This window comes from Malaya genurostris, chromosome 3 (assembly GCF_030247185.1).
Source record: "Malaya genurostris strain Urasoe2022 chromosome 3, Malgen_1.1, whole genome shotgun sequence".
NCBI lineage: Eukaryota > Metazoa > Arthropoda > Insecta > Diptera > Culicidae > Malaya > Malaya genurostris.
In genome coordinates, this window is record NC_080572.1 from 236,715,828 (window position 1) to 236,737,828 (window position 22,001).

The following is a 22,001-nucleotide window of genomic DNA, read 5'->3' on the forward strand; positions in this document are numbered from 1 at the left end:
GTTAGTTTTCGACTACAGCCATTTGAAAAAATTGGCAAAAAAAAGTTTGATCCTTTTTAAATGACATTTTAAATCGTTTCTGAAAAAAAAAACAAAGTATGCATAGTGGTTCTTTGTGACAAAACCTTAATGTACACCAAGTCTCATTAAAATCTGAGAGGGTGTTGCCAGCATTTATTCGAGTTAGCGCGATATTCGTCAAATACAACTATGTAGTGAAAACCGCGAAAAAGTTACCGCAGAGACGGAACCCAAAGCCTTAGCTAGCTTCTATCCGGGGAAATCGTTTTGTCAATTGAACTACTCTTCATGTGAAACCACATGCAGAAGCAGCCTAATTGAAAAGAAGAACCGAGCATGCTTCGCTATACTCGGGCGCCACGCCGTTCAATTATAGTCACATCTCTATGGCAATTCCTTCACCAGCCATCACCACACGTCGCATCGAAAGTCCATCTTCTCTCTCCGCTATGCCGTCAGGCGCTGATTCGAGATTTTGTCTCTTTTTCTGTCAGGCTGTTTTCCTCGTTAGATATTGATCCAATTTTAAAACTAACTTAAAGCGGCGCTACGTTTTACCAAGACTTGAACAAATAGTTGAAGTTAGTTTGTTTGTCTATCAACTAATAATACCTAAAAATGTTTAACAATGACCATCAAAATTTTATTCAAAAAATGATCGAAATACTTTCAAATAAATACATTATGTGAGGAACAAACTCTATATGACTTAAAATACTGAGCGAAATACGCACATTACAAAAAAAATACTGCATTTAAGACTTTTTTTTGTTAATTACAGAGTAACCGTTTTATGTAAAAAGTACATATTTGTTTTATTTTTTTATGTCTTAACGTGTCGTCGTTGAGTTATCAATGCAGTAGTAGTTCATATTGAACTGCTTGTGCGCTTTGTCGTACACTGTTCTGACGTCTCAGACATTTGGTCAAAAGAACGGCGTCGTCTGAGTGCTATCGCCTTTTGCGATTGTAGCAGAATGAGAGGGTGTAAATTGGTTAGTATTTTTGGTACATTGTTTGTTTTAGCCCCGGATTTAATTAGTTAGTATGTTATAACCCATCCGAAATTGCGAAACTAATTAAGATTACTTCAAATCGGGTTCAACAACAGCTAGGATATGGACGAGTGTAGAAAATGACGATAGGATGTATGACTAGAACCGCAAACTGTCAAACAAAAAAGAACTTATGATCGCATACATCATTGCAAAAAAAATGCTAAAGCTAATAAAACGAATCGCATTACATACTTCATTTCATCGCATCTAAAAAGCTAGAAATTGCATGTATAATACCTCCACTTTTGCACGCATAGGGCACACTTGCAGTATGCCCTGCGATTTGATTATAACATATCACAGCACGCATAATGCGATCATAGCTTACATACATGTACGAAATAGTTTTCTGGAAATCCAATGTATCTCATTTGAGTATGAGAACAAAAGTCAATTGAATGAATTGGAATATACTGACAGTGAAAGGCCTGAAATTTTATTTTCATCAAATAATTTCATTCGAAAATTTAGTTTCACCGCATTGGTTACACGTCGTTTGAGAGCTGTACACTTTTCCTAACCCGCTTTGTCAAAAGGATACATTTTTCTTTCCGACTCGTAGGATACACAATAATGCTCGGAAACGAAACCTAGAATACATTGCGAAACTGAAAAATAGATTACTAATAAATACTACAAAACTTCTTTGTTTTCAATCATTTCACCAGAGTGATACACGCTGGTGTAAGATTTATGTCTACACAGGGGATGCAAGAAGCGAACATCTCACAAAAAGGAAAGCGCACTTCTTCTCAGTGTCGAATAGACAGAATTTGAGTGTGTGCTTGTGGTTAAAGCAGCTGGTGCGAGTGAAACACATTCTCTTCGCATGAATCGCTATCACGCGCTCTCGCCTAAATACACCCAAGTGACAACTAGTGCGTGCTAGTAAGCGAACAGTTCTGTGATTTAAGTTTTAAATTTATAGAAGGTAACGATGGGGACAATCTTTTTCGCAGCGTGCCCCACGCTTTTCTTATGCGAACCGTACAATAGAGTCCTCACCGGCGTGCACACTTCAGAGAAAATATCTTCATCCACTTCAGAGAATTTCAGAGCTTTGCTCTAGCAATTTGGTGCGACCCAGTGCTAAAGCTGAAAGAAAATAAACACGCGCTCTCATGATGCGTGCACACTTTGTATAACAGTGGTGTGTAAGTGTGAAAGAAAAGAGCTCTCGTTGATGTTGTCAGTGCGAGAGGAGAAATTATACTTGCTCTTCGTCACACAGAGGAAATGGACATCTCTGTTTTCAATACAGATTGAGATAACAGGAACAAAAGACTTATTTCATAACAATAAAACTTTGCAACTGATAACTGACGAAAAACGCATGATAAAGTGCGAGGGTGTTTCAAAACGAAATTCCTATTTTTACGGTACATAATATATCAAGAAAACCCCACGTTACCCTGTTTAGAGCCCGCATTTACTGCACCGCTCTAAGTGATGTATAACATTTTTAACACTCTTCATGCTGTAATCTCAGAACTGAGAGTCGAATCCGGATGAAATTCAGGAGTTTTGAATGGGACCACCTTTCATTTGAATCTAACGTTTTGAAAATTGGTCCCGCCATCTTTGAGAGAAGTTAGTAAATGTTTTGTAATTGAAATTTTTTTGCTAATCTCCCTATAATTTCGGGACCGGAAGTCTATGGTATCTTAAGAACTCTTATTTGAATCTAAGTTTGTGAAAATCGGTTCAGCCATCTGCGAGTAAAGTTATATTAAAAGTTACTCTTGAATCGGATTGGTCTCTCCATTGGTCGTGACGAATAATTAGTTTGTCATATTGAAGAACTGTCCAAAATTTCATTTCATTTGGAGTATCAGGTGTACAACTTTGCTTCCGCCGTTTTCCAATAGGTGGCTGTACCGGCTGAGGCCTTTAAAGTGAGTGTGTACAGTGCCTAACGAATTGTCATCGCCGTTTCAGTGACAGTTGTTCTTGTTTTCGTATTATTCACGCTCGAAAATGTCTGTTTATGTGACCAATTCTCGCTATTTGCGGAAAGTTTTACTTTTCTGTTACAATTCGAAAAAAATGCAGCTGAAGCGCATCGAATATTCTCAGAAACTTACGGTTATGCTGCTCTGAGTAAAAGAACGTGTCGGGAGTGGTTTCAGCGTTTTAAAAATTGTGATTTCGATGTCGAAGAAATAACCCCCCCCCCACCCGGCTACGAAGGCCTGCATGCTGGTCATCGACTGGAGTGGTCTTCCATGGGCGGTGATGGTGACCGGAACCGGATACCGGGAACCAGGATAGCCGGAATCGGTTTGTTTAGTTGCCTACTGATAATGACTATCGATTTGTGTTGTTTGGAGACCAGTTTAGAAATTTTTTTGCGTTTTTTGTTTCGCCGGTTTAAGTGACGGTGTTCAATATTGAACACATTTTAACCTATAACTCCGGAACCGAAAGTCGGATCCGGATAAAATTCAGGAACTCCGTATGGGACCACGAGACCTTTCATTTGAATCTAAGTTTGTTAAAATCGGTTCAGCCATCTCCGAGAAAACCTAGTGAGATTATTTGACACACACACAGACATTGCTCAGTTCGATGAACTGAGTCGAATGGTATATGACATCACTAGTCGGTTTTTCAAGTGATTGCATAACCTTTCTATATGAGAAAGGCAAAACGCAAAATTTCAATTTTTCATAAATTTATTTATTATCGCTTTCAAAATACTCTCCTCTAGCGGCAATACATGCATGCCAACGCTTGATCCAATTTTCCATACAAGTTTTATAGACCGCCGAAGGTATGGCCTTTAGTTCACGCAGCGAATTCTCTTTTATGGTCTCTATGGTCTCAAAACGCGTTCCCCGCAATAGCAATTTGAGTCTGTGGAAGAGGAAGAAGTCACACGGGGCCATATCTGGAGAGTACGGTGCTTGGTAGATGATATCGGTTGAGTTTTTGGCCAAAAACTGCGACACAACCAACGCTGTGTTTTTGAATGAAATTCAGCTTTTTTGGCACAAGCCGAGAAGCGACGCGTTTCAAACCCAAAACATCAGTTAAAATGTGTTCGGCTGATCCATAAGAGATGCCCAACAACACAGCAATCTCTCTAATCGGTACAGAACGATTTTGCAACACGATTTGCTTCGCCGATTCAATGTTTTCTTCAGTAACAGATGTTGTTGGGCGGCCAGGGATCCATCATGATCCAAGCTTGTACGACCACCTTTGAAGCGTTTATACCACTCGTATGCCTGTGTTTTTCCTAGACACGATTCACCAAAAGCCTTTTCTAACATTTTCAACGTTTCGGAACACTTAAATCCATTTGCAACACAAAATTTGATACACGCACGTTGTTCTAAATTTTCATCCATTATAAAAATCGCCACACGAAAATTTTTCAACTTCTTTGTATAGACGCCAAACAAAAATTAATCGTACGATATGCGTCAAAATTTAACAGAATGTGTAAAAAAGTGTTGCCAACGTTGAGAGAATAAAAGATTACCGATTAGACAAGCGCGGGAATTTTAAAATGAAAATTCCGGTACTTTTTTTATCATAAGGTACATAAATGATTGAGGCAACTTGAATTTTAACGGGACTCCAAGACACTTTGCTGATGAATAGTGACCTAAATGTCCTTGACAAATATTTCAATGCTGGGTTATTGTCATTGAATTTGCTTAAAACGAAATACATTATTTTTCGTTCCATGCGAAAAGTATTACGTTACGTAAGTTATCTGGGACTCATCATATGAGTTTTGTTGAAAAGCGTATCGCATCTTCCTGTGGTATCATGTGGAGAGTGCGATCATACATATGTTCCTCGGCGTGCACTTTAGCGCTACTACTATGCTTATATTCACTCACAATTTGATTAGCTTGTATCGGTCTGCTGTTCTCGACGTTTTTGTTGTATTCCAACCAAGCTCATAATGCTCTAGCAATAGCTCACTTATGTGACATGCAAACCTTATAGTGACACTTTGCATGCCACGACACATCGTAACATACAGTTTTCAACTCCAAACCATTTGTACGCGACACTCCGTAATGGAAACATGCAAACGCATTCGAACAAACCACAACTCTGGACCAAAGGTGCATTCCGTTTGTTGGTAATACAAAATTTAATGCACTTCCTCTTGACATAAAGGGTGATTTTTTAAGAGCTTGAGAACTTTTTTAAACAATAAAACGCATAAAATTTGCAAAATCTCATCGGTTCTTTATTTTAAACGTTAGATTGGTACATGACATTTACTTTTTGAAGATAATTTCATTTAAATGTTGACCGCGGCTGCGTCTTAGGTGGTCCATTCGGAAAGTCCAATTTTGGGCAACTTTTTCGAGCATTTCGGCCGGAATAGCCCGAATTTCTTCGGAAATGTTGTCTTCCAAAGCTGGAATAGTTACTGGCTTATTTCTGTAGACTTTAGACTTGACGTAGCCCCACAAAAAATAGTCTAAAGGCGTCAAATCGCATGATCTTGGTGGCCAACTTACCGGTCCATTTCTTGAGATGAATTGTTCTCCGAAGTTTTCCCTCAAAATGGCCATAGAATCGCGAGCTGTGTGGCATGTAGCGCCATCTTGTTGAAACCACATGTCAACCAAGTTCAGTTCTTCCATTTTTGGCAACAAAAAGTTTGTTAGCATCGAACGATAGCGATCGCCATTCACTGTAACGTTGCGTCCAACAGCATCTTTGAAAAAATACGGTCCAATGATTCCACCAGCGTACAAACCACACCAAACAGTGCATTTTTCGGGATGCATGGGCAGTTCTTGAACGGCTTCTGGTTGCTCTTCACTCCAAATGCGGCAATTTTGCTTATTTACGTAGCCATTCAACCAGAATTATGTAGACCATAAATCGGGCGTAAAGCGCGAAACACATTTCGAACCGAACACTGATTTTGGTAATAAAATTCAATGATTTGCAAGCGTTGCTCGTTAGTAAGTCTATTCATGATGAAATGTCAGAGCATACTGAGCAAATAATAATGCATGAAAATCATAACCTCAAAAAATCTGAGCAAATACTAATGCATGAAAATCCTAACCTCAAAAAAATCACCTTTTACAACAAATCAATAACCGTACCATCAGTCGGTGTTGTACAGTTGTTCTTCTCTCCTGGAAATTTTTTCTGACTACCTAGAGTTTCATTGATTCATGGCTTCAGTCTTTTTCAAGGCTACCTGAATCAATAACAGTCTTTTAAAAGACTAACAATTAGTCAGCCTTTCTCAAGGCTATACAAAGAGTGATATTAGAGTGACTAAGTGATACAAAGAGGGGTATTAGAGTGACTAAGAAATTAATCAGCCTTTTTTAAGGCCAGCTATTCAAAGAACTATTCTTTGAACTAATCAGTCTTTATTAAGACTACCACAAAATCAGTCTTTATCAAGACTTTTCCAAACTAAGAGTCGAATCGAAGACTTTTTTTTTTTTATAGCGTTTATTTAAACCCGGTTTTAACCATGCAAGGTCGTTCGCCGGGGCTAATCTAGCCCTCTAATTTAGCCTAGTTAATTTAATTTAAAATTTCATTCATTTCAAAAATGCCTGTTCCAACCGGAAAGGCAACAAGCCTAAGGCTAAAAATAATTCAATGCGGAATAAATCACAATCCGTTATTCAACATTTTTCTAATAACATTCACGATCTTATAAAATCTTAATGTAAAAATAAAAGACAACGGACGGATTTCCGGATTCTAACAATATTTACGAGATTCTTCCTGAATCCGATTGTAGCGACATAGAAGAAAATTCTTCAAAAATTCCCAAAATGGACGCTTGTCGTTCTGGGAAGAAACATCAATCTATGCCACCAGTGACGGTGATGATTTCCGACTTCAAAGCATTCCGTACTGAGCTTTCTACTTTTCTCCCGGAAGTAAAAGTCTCATTTCAAATCGGACGAAGAGGAGAATGTCGAGTCTTGGTTGATGGATTGGGAGATTACGAACGTCTTATTCGATATTTGTCCGTGAAACTTCATAAATTTTATTCATATGATATAAAATCAGACAGACCCTTCAAGGCTGTCTTGAAAGGCTTATCAAATGATCAAAGTACTGATGAAATTAAAAATGAACTAAAAGAATTGCTTGGTTTTGCCCCTTTCCAAGTAATACTTATGAAAAAAAGAGCAAATGGTACTTCTAAACCACGCTCTGGCAATTCCCATGAACTTTACCTAATACATTTCAATCGAAGTGATGTAAACAATTTGAAAACTTTAGAAAAAGTACGTTTCATTTCCCACATTAAAATTAATTGGGAACATTATAAACGGCATAATCGTACTGCAAACTTAACGCAATGTCGTCGTTGCCAAGGCTTCGGTCATGGAACCAAAAATTGTCATATGGATATACGGTGTTTGAATTGTGGTAAATCACATTCGAAAGACGTTTGTCCAATGAAAGAAACCACTGATAAATTTTCATGTTCAAATTGCGATGGAAATCATAAACCCAATTATTTGAAATGTCCTGTCAGGGAAAAATTTTTAAACACTCGTTCGCTTAGATAACAAGTCAAATCAACGACCTTAAATTTACAAAACATACCTGAAAATCAAATAACCGTTACAAATGCCACGCCTAATTCTTCTAAGGCACTGATTTTTTCGAATTTAAAACAAAAAACAGGTGCGCCTGTCAATTCGTCTTCTAACGAAAACAATTTATTGACAGGTAGATCGACCTCGTCATCCTCATCTTGTAATGCCAGTTATGCCAGTATAACAGGAAGAAATCTAACACTTAATTCTTCTAATGTAAATAATCAAAACACAGGACCGCCTTGCAGTTCATCTTCTAACGAAAACAATTTAGTTATAGGTGGATCGGCCAAATCATCTTCTTCTAATTGCAGTCTACCTATAAATATTCCTTCAATGCCATTCGCTTCTTTAAATGAAGTTGATTTAGGCGATATAACTGAAAATAAAATGATCTACCTACAAGATCAACTTTTTCAAATGATCATCCGAATGAATTCGACTTCATCACTTTTTGAAGCATTTCAAATCGGATGGCAATTTGCAAATAATATTATAATGAATTTAAAATTTAACAGTGATGTTAAATAATTATTTGAATATTTGAAATTGGAATGCTCGATCTTTAAAATCGAGTGAAGATGAATTTTATAATTTTCTCAAAGTTCACAAAATTCATATTGCCATTGTGACAGAAATTTTTTTAAACCAAATGTCAAATTGAAAAGTAATCCACATTATGTGGTTCATTGATTTGACAGGTTTACTGGAATGGGTGGTGGAGTTGCCATTTTTGTTCAACGGCAAATTAAACATCGAATTATTCGTTCTTTCAATACTAAAGTTATTGAAAGCTTGGGAATCGAAGTTGAAACTATTCATGGAATTTATTTCATCGCTGGAGCATATTTGCCATTCCAATGCACCGGCGAACAATTAAATTTCTTTAAAGGCGTTTTGCAAAAACTCACAAGATATCGACCGAAATTTTTCGTAATAGGGGACCTAAATGCTAAGCATGTCCAGTGGAATTGTAGGCAAAATAACAGTAATGGTAAAATACTTCGTAATCAACTCTCAGCTGGTTACTTCACAGTTCTTCATTCCAGTAATCCGACTTGTTTCTCTTCCGTGAAAAACCCGTCTATAATTGATCTTCAGATTTTCCAACGAAGCTATAATTAATCCAATTAGTTCTATATTCAGCTATCATAGAGCTAATTTGTTGGATTACAGATCTCACATTGAAAATCATGTGGATCATGAAACTATTTTAGAAAATTATGCGGACATCGACACAGCAATTGATAATTTGAATAATTACATTATCGAAGCTAGAAATCTTTCAGTTCCCAAAGTTCAAACTAAATTAAATTCTATTATCATCGATGACAATCTTCAACTGCTCATTCGGTTGAAGAATGTTCGTCGACGACAATATCAACGTTCTCGTGATCCTGCTATGAAAAACATAGTTAAGGATTTACAAAAAGAAATAGATTTACTCTTTTGCGAAATGAAATTTTCGCTAAAGAAATTGAACAAATTAAACCATATTCTAAACCTTTCTGGAAACTTTCTAAGGTTCTTAAGAAACCTCAGAAACCAATTCCTGCTCTCAAGGAAGGAAATCAAATACTTCTTACAAATGGCGAAAAAGCTCAAAAACTTGCTCAGCAGTTCGAGAGTGTCCACAATTTTAATTTGAACGTTGTGAGTCCTATTGAAAATGAAGTCTCACTGAAATATGAGCATATTTTTTTTTGTTTCAATTATAGAGGTTTTAACATCTTAAGGTCATTCGCCTCTTCGGACCAGAAAATCTTTCTGGCCCTATGTGCGGGGTTGGGAATCGAACCCGGGCGGGCTGCGTGATAGGCATCGACTATCCCATCACGCTATACCCGTCCCCCTGAGCATATTTTAACCCAAGTGTTATCACAAGATGACATTATTGAGACGAATTTTGATGAAATTAAATCAATTATTAGGAAACTTAAAAACATTAATGATGGAATTTATAATATTATTATGAAAAATCTTCCCGATGTTGCCTTGAGACAAGTGTTTTTCATTAGCTTACTTCCTAAAAAGATGGAAAAACGCTAAAGTAATTCCTATCCTCAAACCTGATAAAAACCCAGCAGAAACATCAAGTTATCGCCCAATTAGCTTACTTTCTTCTCTCAGTAAACGTTTTGAAAAAATTATCTTGTTGAGAATTATGTCTCATATAAATGAGAATTCAATTTTTTTTTACCAGAGCAGTTTGGATTTCGTCATGAACATTCAACTACTCATCAACTTGTAAGAGTTACGAACATGATAAAAGCAAATAAATCTTCTGGGTTATCCACTGGAGTTGCTCTTCTAGACATAGAAAAAGCATTCGACAGTGTTTGGCACAAAGGTTTAATAGCAAAAATGTCTGATTTCCAGTTTCCTATTTATTTGATCAAAATGATTCAAAATTATTTAACTGATCGTACTCTTCAGGTTAGTTCCGCAGGGTTCGAGCGTAGCTCCAATGTTGTATAATATTTTCACTTCTGATCTTCTAAATTTACCCGTCGGTTATCAGAAATCGCTATTCTGTGACGACACAAGTCTATTAGCCACAGGTAGAAATCTAAGAGTGATCTGCAGTCGCCTACAAAGAAGTTTAAATATTTTCAGTGATTATCTGTCAAAATGGAAAATTAAACCAAATGCAGCAAAAACGCAATTAATTATCTTTCCTCATAAGCCAAGAGATTCTTTTCTTAAACCAAACAATAATCACATTCTCAAATTGAATGGCTTGGAATTGACATGGTTTGATCAAGTTAAATACTTAGGTTTAACGTATGACAAAAACTCACTTTCAAGGATCACATTGAAGGAATCCAGGCAAAGTGTAATAAATATATTAAATGTTTATATCCTCTTATAAACAGAAATTCTAAGCTCTGTCTAAAAAACCAATTGTTAATTTATAAACAAATTTTCAGACCAGCCATGCTTTGTGCAGTACCAATTTGGTCAAGTTGTTGTTCCACCAGGAAGAAAACGCTTCAAAGGATTCAGAATAAAATTCTGAAAATGATTTTGAAGCGTCCTCCCTGGTTTAGTACAAATCAGTTACACAGACTCACAAATATAGAACCATTAGATGTAATGTCACATAATATTATAAGCAAATTCCGACAAAAATCGATGCAATCTTCAATTGAATCGATTCGCTCTCTGTATTAGTTAGTAAGTTAGTATATAAGTTCCTTTTCCCCATTACACAATACAAGTAGGTTTAGAATTTTCCCTACACAAAAATCTCAGAATTGCGGAAGCAAATGATGTCCTCATGGTAACAACCAAATCATATATAAAATAGGGCTGAAAAGTCACCACTTGTGGCTGAACACCCAAATTAAATATTAATAATTAAATTTTAACTCATATTCCAATAAATAGTTATTAAAAAAAAATTATGATGTATATAACCTAGCAGTATACGTTTTGTCAGGTTAATGTATCTTGTAATAAGTCGATCATTCATTCCATTTATTAAAATTCGAATTGCTACCGCATCCACCATATTGGACGGGTTTAGCTCTCAGCGACTATTTCCTATTTTCTCATTTAAAAAAAGAAGCTTACTGAAAAGAGATTTGCATCATGGTTTCGGGAACGTCAGTGATGTTATGAATGCAATTGAACATTTCAATACAATAGCTTCAGTGGTTTTCAGTTATTTTCTATAATTTAGATATTGATTAGCGAAGGACAATTTCAATCTTACACTCATAGATTCGGTTTTATCTCTGACATTACCCTCTTATCTTTTTAATAGAATAGAACACAAAACTCCATCCATTTATTCCTGTGGTAATAACTTAATTTGTTTTCAGTGACTTTTCTGTTCTCCATCTTCTAGATTATCACGTATATCTTCGATAGAAATGGTGTGCACGTGCACTGAAATTACTTCATTATTTCCGTCATCTGATACTTTGCTTTTTAAGGTTCTTCAATCGAGACTTGACTAGATTGTAAACTAGACCGTAAACAATTTCCTTATGATTGCGAAAAAAAAAACGATTTAGCCTGATGAGTCTTCCATCAATGGATATAAATTTTTATAAGCTATTAATTTGTTCGTCGACATTAAGTCCCTAAAACTGTTTGCCACAATGAAGGTATGTGTTTACAAAACGAACGAAAAAAAGAAACTAATTCGCTGTGGGCAGGACCACCATCAAACCCGGTCGTAATAATAATCTTAAGGCAGTCGTCGGTTCTTTGACCTTTGGCAGCAGCAGCAGCAGCGCATCACCGAGATGCTGTCGTCAGATCAGAGTGCATTTATCTCTGTGCGTCGTCCCGGACGTCGTTTCTGTAATTGATGGGAACCAATTCTCGTTCGGGGTTTTTTTTCTTCGTTCGTGAAGAAGCAGCTTATCTTCGCTCGATGGCTTTATTAATTTCAGTGGGAGGGTGATGGTTCTACTTGAAAGAGAACTCGTCGTAGGGTAGAGTTTACTTCGAAGATTTATTGTTCGGAAAAACAAATATTTCACTGGAAATAGCGTTAATGTTTCTACCCGATGTTTGGCTCATTTCAATAACATTCAGTGACAGTGTGCATTTAAATTAACCTAATGGAGCCCACATATTAGCAAGTTTAAATAAAGTGGCTACCACTTGTGATCGTTCGTAACAACGACAGTAACAGTTAGTGTCAAACTGGAACCAATATTTGTTACGCTAATTTGAAACACAATCGACTGTGTGTGTTTGTGTGTTGAATCGTTGCACCACCGTGAGCCTCACTAAGCCAACGGATATTTGGGTGGCACGAATATTCAATATGCTCGGGGGTTAGATGCTGAACAAACATATATTCCATGAATGAACACACACGGTCAGATCATTGTAAGCCATTGGCTTGGTGGGGCGTGGTGACACCGTTGACATTGCACTGCCATTCTGTTGCATTGCGATTGGAATGCAAGCAACTGCAGTGCCTGCCTCGACGACATTAGGAATGATTATGAACAGTGAACATAATCCGTCCAGTTCGTTCGTTCGTTCGTTCGTCGGTCGGTCGGTTGGTCGAAGGCATTGAATGTTGAACTTTGTCAACAATTCCATCCACCATTGTGTTGCACTATTGGAGCTGGCGTCTTCACGCACCGAGTGGATCATGTTTACGCCCTTTTATTGTTTTCAATTGTTATGATGCGTGTTTTTTTGTTCGCTTTTCCTTCTGGAGTCAGTTTGTCATCAAGGTCTGCGCTATGTCAGTCGAAGTCGAAGGAATGTGTCGCATGCTAAGCCTAGCCGGAGGTTCACGGTTGAGTTATGATCCACGCATTCCTGTGGTCTGGAAGTTGGTAATTTAGGTACAGGACTGTCATTTGATGGATGTAGGAGTGGAGAATGCCAGTTATTATGATACGAAGTAATAATACACATTCCTGTTCTGTTATTGAACGTTTCTTAGAAAGAGGTAATTGGGAAGGGTTTTTTTCTATGCAAATGACCACTCTGTCAAGTCATATAACAGCTGGACGAATTCCCGAGGACTTTAACAAACAAAGTTTACCACTGCCCCAAAATATCTCACCAACTCAATATCAATCAGAAGTTCCATTGAAAATAAAGTCACGAAAGCGAGAAAAACAAAAATACCAACAAAAAAAAACTCCGTAAGTTGATTAAGCTGTTAGGGATCCGTTTGCTTCGTCCCGTCGTAATCGAAACATTTCATCTGGTACCGCCGATCGCATAAATTGGTGTTAGCTTTGTGCCGCCGGTACATAAATCAACTAATTCATTAAATGTACATACGCGCTATTGTTTAGTTGCGGGCACTCACGCCATCCAGGCTGAAGCTATTCCCGGACTGTGGTGGTGATAATGTTTATTTTTCCCATATTCCACATAGTTTAGGGCAAAGTTCTCTCCACATGCAGTCGGAATTAGAATGCGGGGAAAATAGAAGAAAAAAAAACGTCCAAGGGACTCTGCATGAAACGTGATAGCCAATAGCGGGTCCGTTTTGCATATGTTTATTTAAATTTAGACGTTTTTTTTTGTTACTATTGGCGCGCGCGATTATGTTTCCTGAACGGGGTTTAACATCCGTGAGGGGGGATGATAAATACTGTACCGCTTATTCAACGATGATCGTTATTTTAATGAACCTAATGGAATGAGTTAGGGAAAAAATGGTTCAGCTGATATGTTGATATTGTGGAGCGTTTCACGGGAATTTAGACGCGCTGGACAAACGAAATGTCAAGAGAAAATTCAGTCAAATCCATTGAACTCGTACGTTAATCTTCCCAAATCGAAGCACAGGCTGTGTCAAAAATGTTGCTCACAAATTTCTATCTCGTGCCGCTCCGTGAATCTACATCTACATCCCTGTGATTTTACATCTTATAACATGCAGGAATTCATGGAAAAAATACTGATAGATCGCGGATTCAACCGAGAATCATTGGATCACAAAGTACGCCCGTTAATCGACTGAGCCACAGAAGCACTCATCTGCTTGACTGGTTATTGGTGCATATACATTCATACTGTCGCACTTGCTAGTCGAATGCAAATTACAGTCGAATTCATGCTAATCCAACATTAAATTTTCCGTCATTTGACAAATTAGGTCCTTATGAATTGCATCGTATGAGGGATTAGGTAACCTGTGAAATTCAATTTGTTTTTGAGTGTAGGATGAGAGGATGCGGCTAGATTTGCGAGCTATAGTCCTTCTGTAATTGTTGAATTGATACAATTTTTTGCATTCTCTTTTTTTAGAGATGGCATATCCGATTTTCATGAACTTGGATTCAAATGAAATGTAACCCCACACAAAGTTCCTGAATTTCATTCGAATCCGACTTCCGGTTCCGGAATTACAGAGTGATATGTGGAAAAAAATAGGTGCACTAACTTTTCTCAGAGACGGCTGAACCGTTTCTCACTGACTCAGCCTCAAATGAAAGGTACAATCGTTCCATACAAAGTTACTGAATTTTATTTTGATCCGTCTTCCGGTTCCGGAATTACAGGGTGATCAAGGAGAAAAATTATTTCCTCACTTTTCTCATAGATGGCGTGACCGATTTGAACAAAAATGAAGAGTTCAACTGAAAGGTCGCATGGTTCCACACAAAACATCCACATTTCATCCGGATCCGCCTTTTGGTTCCGGGATTATCGGGTAAAGTGTGTTAAAGATTTAATACTGTCACTTTAAGCGGCGAAACAAAACACGTAAAAAACCTGTTTTAATCCACCTAGTGGTGTAATGATGATGTAATTTCTCATATCAATCATACTATCATATATAATACTATGGTATTCTTTAAAATAATTTTCTTCAATTCTTGAAAGAATAACCGAAATCGGTTTGTTTGGCCGTCTACTGACCAAAACTTTCATTTGGAGAAGGTTTGAGGTCGATTTAGATTTTTTTTTTTGTTTTTTTTGCCCTTTTCAGTGATGGAATAAACATTTTAACACACTTTACCCTATATTTCCGGATCCGGGGGTTGGATCCGGATAAAATTCCGTAATTCCGTAGGGGACCACAGGACCTAACATTTGAACCTAAGTTTGTGAAAATCGGTTGCGCCATCTATGAGAAAAGTAAGAGCACATATTTTCATTTTTTTGAACATTTTACCCCATAACTCCTAAACCGGAAGTCAGATCCAAATTAAATTCAGGAATTTAGTATGGAACTTAAACAGTTTTCATTCATTTGAGAAAAGTTAGTGCAAAAAACGTTACATACACACATACACACATACAGACATTTTGCGTACTCGACGAACTGAATCGAATGGTCGGTTTTCACAGTGATTGCATAACCTTTCTATATGAGAAAGGCAAAAAACAAATTTTATAATAAAACAAATTAACTGACTGAATTACATTGAATTTCGTAAAAATATTTGATATTTTCGAATTGAAAATTCGAATAAAAATCTGATAACTTATCACTAATGTCAATTTGAATGATTTAAAAAAAACGTATGTTATCGCGATAGATGTTAATTTTCTTAGCAATTGTTGCGGTTTTCAGTTTTCAAAGTTTCATCTCGATTTTTATTCGGATCGAACCCCTGGTTCCGGATGTAGGGTGTCTAATGTAAAAAAAAAAAAATTCAAGAATATTTTTCTCATAAGCTGCCTCTTTATACTAGCTTATGAATTTCGCTAGTTTCCAGACCATGAGACATTGTAACCAAATAAACCATTGATAGTCCCATAAATGATTTGCTGAAGTCCGACTACCGGTACATTTTTTCCATGTTCAAGAACGTGTTTCTATATATGACACTGAAAAATCGAGCATATTACTTTCAACTAGCCGTATAATTCCTCAATTGATCGGATTCAGTAAGTTGATGAACAAATACGTTGATTTTGGGTAAACCGAATCGTCGGTCTCAATTCCGGAAGTACCGAAAAAGTGATCGTGTATTCCAAACCGGAAATCATTTCAATTTCTCAGACACGAATGGATCAATTTTCACAAACTTAGAGTCAAACGAAAGGTATTATGTTCGGAATACTCTTCATTTTCTCAGAGACGGCTGAGTAGATTTTCACAAATTCAGACTGAAAAGAAAGGTTTTATGGTTTTGTTTGTATGCGACTTTCGGTTCCGGAAAAAAAACAGGGAGAAGCGTGGGTAAAATTTATACAAAAAAGCGAAAGAAAACGAAGTATTTCTATAAACTTGACTTGAAACTGTTTATAAATTGAAAAGTTTATGCTAGTGTATGCTCAAACAAACTTCTTGTCCCACACACTTCTGAGTTGCTTCACTGTTTTTTTCCATTACGGTTAGAGCTCGACTGAGAGAGCTGTCAAATTTTGTATGCTGATTCATGGGTTACTACGATTGATGCTGCATGGCCAGTTTCGTCAAAGTGGGTGAAGGTAAACCCATGAAAAATCGGCGATTTTTGTTAATTGTTTTTTAAATGCTAACGTTGGTCTCCTTTGATGTAAAAGAGGCATCTGTAATCATCAAGAAGTATCGTATCTCGTCGAATCGATTTTACATTAAACTGGAACTTACTACAACTCTCCTTCATTGGAAATTGTATTTAAAGGTGCAATGGGTGTTTTTTTCAATTTCCAAGAAGTGCCCGGTTTCACCCCAAAGGATATCCGGCTTAGCCCCACAGGTTCTGAAATTTTGAATTATGGGTTAGTCATTCATCACGACTTTTCACAGAAACTAAAGCATATTTTTCCAAACCACAAATTGGGAATTGTAGCTGAAGGTTAAAGCTACTCAACGGTATAGATAACTTTGGTAAAAACCTTGTAGTAATAGCTGTAGCTTTATTCAATTTCCTAAAAATGTTCGGTTTAGCCCCGGTCTCCCCGACCTTGAAATTCGCTTCTACAATTTTGTTTCACTGAATATGGGAGATGAATATTGATTTTAAAACTCCTCTCTCAATGTCAATTAATAATCCGAATCCTACTTAATGTCAATTATTAATCCGAATCCCCCCAATCAGTGTTTGCTCTCTTCTCTCTTCTTAGAATCAACAGTCAAGAAACTTATCTCTTTTGTTGCCTCCTGCAATAAATATCTAAGCTCATAAAAAAAGGAAACCCTCTCACTCTTTTCATTATAATTGAAAAATACACTTATGAGCTCTAAAGTGTAAAAAGTACCAGTATCAAGTTTGGTGATTATTTATCTAGTCGTTATAGAGTTATGCCGAAATTTAAAAAACAATTTGACTTTAGAGCTTCTTTGCTTGAGACAGTTTCTCATACTCGTATAAATATCGATTTTCGATTTGATAAAATATCGAATATTTTGCCTCAAACTCAACCTGATAGCAAACACTTACTACACCTTCTCCCCCACTTCAAAATGTCCTTATGGCAGCCTATGAACAGCAAGATTACTTAAATTACAGCTTACTTGTGCCAAGTAAGTTTAAGTTGTTTCGGAGTTTCACTTAAACTGGTTGATCTTTGAACCTCCCATTGTTTGCGAGTCCTACTTCATCTCCCTAAAATACCCTTATGATCCTTTGAAGGACAAATAATATATGTAACCAGCAAGTAGTATCGCATTTGAAAAATTCGAGCAATTTCACATTAAGCCCCCCATTTATATAGGCACTTATTATATCCACTCCCTACAAATACCCTTGACATCGAATCTGGGACCGAACTGGCTAGTATCACCGACTCAGATGAAAAGTTGTCATAACATACTGTTTTGTTTGAGTTAGAATATTGCATCTGTTTTGAAGTACCTTGTCCTAGCCCGTTAAAACATGTGCCAGTTAATTTTAATATAAAAACTTACTAGGATTAGTACAGTCTCAGCAAAACACAATGAACAAACCTGTAAATAGAATAAAAGAAAAACAATTATTAGTTATAGTAGTTAGTTAGTTAATAAAATTAGTTTCTATATTGGACAGAATTGTGATGAGAACGAAGAATCCCCATAGCAACAAAGCAACAAAAGTAGTTGTACCAGATTCCGTTTGAAAAAAAAATCTTATTGATTTGCTTCCTACCGATGAAGTCATGGAACTTGAGCTCTAGAAAGAAAAAAAACTAGTCTGAAGTCGAATCAAAAACTTCCTCAACAGCGCACTGAACAGCTAACAATGCAAAGTTTTCTATTCGTGTCAGAATTCAGGTCCCGAAGACGAATAAACTACGAATAACAACAGTTGATAGCTAAGCTTCGAGAAGGTCCTGTCAGTATCGGCCCACTCGGAAACGCTGAAAGTGGTTATTCCAATTCACGTGGATTGGTGATAGTGAAGTCGTTTCGTGCAGCTTTTTTTTGTTGTTGTTGTAGTTTATAGTCGAATGTCGATTGTGTAATTCTGGTGGGCACTTAGTTTAACGAAGTTGTATATCTTTTTTTCTTCGGGAGTTAATTTTAACTTTTAACAACGCGCACTAGACTGCTTTCGGTACTACTTGTCCCACAAGGTTGTCGAAAGCGTTTCAAACCGAACATGACTCTCAATTTCTTACTCCTTTCAAGAGACTGATTTTGTGATGAAACATACTGTAAAAGCAAGAAAATTTGAGGGCTTTTGGGCTTTATTCTCACAATTCCGAGTAGTCGGAAAAATATTGTTTTATCTCTAATTTGAATTTTGAATCAAATTAATCTGGACATTTACTTTCCAGTAACTTTTAATATTAACAAGAATCAATATTCGTAAAATTTATTCCAAATAACTCTATTCTGCCTACATTCTCCAAGCCGCAGAACTGCTCTACCGTTGAGCTACTATAGACCTGGCTCAGTAAGAATTCTATTCAATAAACATCATACGTAATTAGATTTAGATTGTTGAGATTTGCAGAACAGTGCTTGGTAACCGAATCGGAAAAATATGATCAATGTCAATTATTACTCGAAGCTACAGCAATAGTCTTACAATACGTCACAGCACAGTGACAGTCACTGTGGTCGATCAAGTTAAATACGTCGGGGTTATTCTTGATTCAAAACAGAATTGGTCTGCTCACATTGACTTCAGGATTAAGAGAGCTTGTATGGCTTTCGGCCAATGCAGGCGAACTTTTAGAAAATTATGGGGACTCAAACCCAGATACATTTATTGGATTTACACAACTATTGTTAGACCAATTTTAGCATATGGATGTCTTGTATGGTGGCAGAAAGTAGAAGTCGCGACAGTTCAGTCAAAGCTAAATCATCTCCAAAGGATGGTCCTAATGGCGATGACAGGAGCATTCACGACAGCTCCTACTGCTGCTCTAGAGGCGCTACTGTGCATTAAACCACTACATGTGTTCCTAAAACAAGAAGCATTATCTTGTGCATACCGTCTTAAGGTTACAGGGCTTTGGAACAGTAACCCATTAGATTATGCTACCAGCCACACTCGCTTGTGGTCTCAAATGGTTACGTGGGATGAGTATTTACTCGCTCCTAGTGACCTAACTCTCACATGCAGTTTTCTTTTCAAAACATTCAATGTGAGCTATCCTCTTCGTTAGGAATGGTTGTCTGGTAAAATGTTGAGCAATAATGGAAACATTTTTATTTATTGGCATTAAAATGGTATAACTCTTTTCTATACGGGACCGAGCGCAAATTAAAAATTTCAGAAAAAAGTAGCGTAACCTTTTTCTGTCATAATTTAGAACGCATAATTTCGCACAATTTTTCATAATTTTGAACAGTTAAAGGAGCTTAGTTGAGATTTTGCATTTAATCTTATTTTGTTCGCATATCTAGGTTTTATTATGTTTACGAGCACTAATTGTTTAAGGGTTGCTTACTAAACTATCTACAAAACAAATCAATAAACAATCAAATTGTTGTCATAAGCTTTCTCAAACAAAGATTTTTCTTACTATTTCGATTTGTTTTGGTGAAATAAACGTTTTCCTCTGATTATTATAGCTTTTGTTTCCTGTAAAATAATAGTGAAAAGCCTAATAGGCGGGTGGGTGATATCAGAGACATAATCGTATTGACGTGAATACGAATACCATTAACTCGCTGAAACTGATATTATGTCCTTATAAAACACGATATCAACTCCTGCGAATGACAAATATATAATAAAATTGGGGCTAAATAAAAGACATAATAATAATAATAATAATAGTAATACTAATAATAAGACTAACGTCGCATAACGAAAGTAAAGAAAATAATAGAAACAATTCTTTGTAACACATCAGGGGCTATCCATAATAATGAACATTTAAACTAGATTTAGATTATTTACCTAGCATAAATTTTTAGGAAAGAACGTAAGCTTTTTTACCCTTCAAATTACCATTTAAACTCGAGATTTTTTTTCACAAATCAATTCCTTGTACCCAGAACCTTGAATTGTCATCTGATTTCGTTAATATTGGAATTACTGCATTTTTAATATCATCACAATCGGTCGTATTTTGTTAACTACCCAGTAATTTTTCATTACGTTCGTTTTCGACTCGTCAGTGCATTTTTTTCTATTTAAAAGAAGAAACTTTATTTGCAACGGTACGTAATGAAATAAATAAAAAATTATTTAAAAGCTGCTGGTACTGGAAACAAATTTTTATTTTTTCTCATTAAGAATTCCTTACTCTTCACTATACGGGTCGGGTGTCAATTGAAAGTTTCAAAAATAGCCGCGTAACTTTTTTCTGTCAACAGTTGGAACGCATTTTAACGTTTTAAAGGTGCTTTGCTGAGATTTTGCATTTAATCTTATTTCGTTTGCATATCTAGGTTTTATTCTGTTCACGAGCACTAATACACAGAAATGATATTTCTTAATCATATAAATCTTTTGCTGGCTAAGACAATTGACGCTTGAGTTTTACGCTTCTAGTTTGCTAAATTATTTGAAACAAAATTTATGCAATTTTAAGGCAAACCTAGAGTCGGAGTTGGATCTAGTACACGGTGCGCCATCTAGACAGGACCTACTCAAATGTTAAAATAAGCAAGATTTATAAGGGGTATACGGATCAGGGTCATTTCGCCGAAAGAGTTTTACTGCTTTTAAGAGACTGATTTTGTGATGAAACATACTGTAAAAGCAAGAAAATTTTAAGGCTTTTGAGCTTTATTCTCACAATTCCGAGTACTCGGAAAAATATTGTTTTATCTCTAACTGGCCATAAGAAAATTTTGAATCAAATTGTTTGGACATTTACTTTTCAGTAACTTTTAATATTAACAAGAATCAATATTCGTAAAATTTATTCCAAATAACTCTATTCTGCCTACATTCTCCAAGCCGCAGAACTGCTCTACCGTTGAGCTACTATGGACGAGTTGAAGACGAGCCGTAAAGAAACAGAATTCGGTTTTGTGCATAGAGCTAACTGCTTTCTTTCGGCACGTCGACAAAGACATTGCGTGCTTTGCAAGTAAATTTAAATGCACGTCTACATAGCAGATTATGTTAAGCTTCTAAGTGTCATATCAGTTTCACATAAATTGTTGTGTCAAAGACGGTACGTAATGAAAAAAATAATTTTTTTAAAAGCTGCTGGTTTCCAGGTTAAAATGGTGAGCAATAATGGAAACAAATTTTTATTTTTTGGCATTAAAATGGCATAACTCTTTTCTATACGGGACCGAGCGCAAATTAAAAATTTCAAAAATAGCCATTTCGTCGCGGTGAAATGCATTCGCAAAACGACTTTCAGTGAAATGGCATTCGGCGAAATGATCCGATCCCGGGATATACAATACCTTTTATTGACAATCCGCTCCGAATACGATATCGATCAAATTACCGCCTTCATTAGACGCACAAAAAGCGGTCCTTATTGGACATTTTCCCTTGTATTTTACAACATTTCGGACGTAACAGTCGAAATTGTCACTGTGATATTTACCTTATGATCAAAAAAGAACCGTAATTTTATTAAA

At 36.4% G+C, this 22,001-nt stretch overlaps 1 protein-coding gene across 9 annotated transcripts in view; it reads right to left on the reverse strand.

Annotated features, from left to right (window-relative positions):
• Positions 1-22,001, reverse strand: part of LOC131434652 (uncharacterized) — a 554,689-nt gene that overhangs the window by 161,941 nt on the left and 370,747 nt on the right. Inside the window, exon 1 of one of the 9 annotated variants that reach the window (XM_058601598.1) lies at positions 17,925-17,963. The exons of the other annotated variants lie outside the window; for them this stretch is intronic. The gene's annotated coding sequence lies outside the window, so the exon portion shown is untranslated. Of the gene's footprint in view, positions 1-17,924; positions 17,964-22,001 lie in introns of those variants that run through there. 9 annotated transcript variants of the gene reach the window in all.